This window comes from Eumetopias jubatus, unplaced genomic scaffold, assembly GCF_037043125.1.
Source record: "Eumetopias jubatus isolate StellerSeaLion01/CBP00866 unplaced genomic scaffold, mEumJub1_p1.0 scaffold_4, whole genome shotgun sequence".
NCBI classification, from domain to species: Eukaryota; Metazoa; Chordata; class Mammalia; order Carnivora; family Otariidae; genus Eumetopias; species Eumetopias jubatus.
In genome coordinates, this window is record NW_028274810.1 from 179,898,120 (window position 1) to 179,899,547 (window position 1,428).

Genomic DNA, 1,428 nt, shown 5'->3' on the forward strand with positions numbered 1-1,428 from the left:
TAAATTTTTCTATTGTGCTATTACTAACATTGAACATAAATTACTTATTAAAACTTTGTGGGTTTTCCTACTCCCACCCAAGGAAAAGAAAAAACCTGTGGGTGGCAAGTTTTTAGTGAGTCTAGCCCCTCTAATGTCTCAGGCTTGTAGATTCTTACTGCCCTATGACCTGGTCAACAGACCTAGCCTACAGCCAGTCTTCATGGTGCAACTTCGCTTTGCTAGCCAGCAGGTAAGTAACCAGCTAGTAACTGGCAGCCTCAGCAAACATGATTTTGATGAGCTAATCATTCCCAGCCATAAGTCAAACCATTAGAGTGGGAATCGAGTTCAGCCTGGATTGTCAATTTGCTCATTAGAATGAGGGCCAGCTTCTGCTGGCAACGTGTTAAGTCCTCAATGCTAAGTGCAGCTCAGATATTCCTTGCCTTACTTATTTGGATAATTCTCTCTTTTTATCTAAAAGCATTCTTACACACTTGGAAGACATGGCCAGGTTCAAACATCTGGAAAGAAGCCAGGAAGTTTAAGTGATGAAGGAAATGGAAAATAATTCCTTTGGATATAAAGTTAGGAACATCAGCATGCTTCAAGATCGACTATGACCGAGCCGAAGTGTCCTTTCTTCCTTTCTGTTGTAGGCTCGAGTGGCTGGTGTCGAGATGGGCAAGTTCATGAAACCCAGGAAGGTGGTGCTGATCCTGGCTGGACACTACTCCGGATGCAAAGTGGTCATCGTGAAGAACACTGACGATGGTACCTCAGACCGTCCCTACAGCCATGCTCTGGTGGCTGGAACCGACCGCTATCCCTGCAAAGTGAAGCTGCCATGGGCAAGAAGAAAATCGCCAAGAGGTCAAAGATCAAGTCTTTTGTGAAAGTTTATAATTACAATCACCTCATGCCCACAAGGTAGTCGGTGGATATCCCCTTGGACAAGACTGTTGTCAACAAGGATGTCTTCAGAGACCCTGCTCTTAAACGAAAGGCCCGACGAGAGGCCAAGGTCAAGTTCGAGGAGAGGTACAAGACCGGCAAGAACAAGTGGTTCTTCCAGAAGCTGTGGTTTTAGATTTGTTTGGTTTCGGTCATTAAAAATACCAAAAAAAAAAAAAAAAGATTGACTATAACTTTGGCAGGTTTCTGAAGCTTTATGGACTGTTACTACTACAGTCGGAATCGAGTTTAAAATAAGGTGAAGCAAAACAATCACCTTTAACAAATCTTGTAAACCCTAGCTCAGAATCATTAATAGATAATGGTTCGATGGTTTTGTCAGAAAGATACTTCCATTTACCTGTGTATATCTTAAAGGCAATTTTATTATATCCAGGGATCAATTTTTTTAAGTGCCACAATAGAAATTAATGTGCAAGTGGGAATTGTTTAACAGAAATTTGCCTTGAAGCAACCTAAGCTCTACTCCAT

The 1,428-nt window shown here is 41.9% G+C and overlaps 1 pseudogene; it reads left to right on the forward strand.

Moving 5' to 3' along the window:
• Positions 1-643: 643 nt before the first annotated feature.
• On the forward strand, positions 644-1,107 carry LOC114215592 (large ribosomal subunit protein eL27 pseudogene; annotated as a pseudogene).
• The last annotated feature ends 321 nt before the right edge of the window (positions 1,108-1,428 follow it).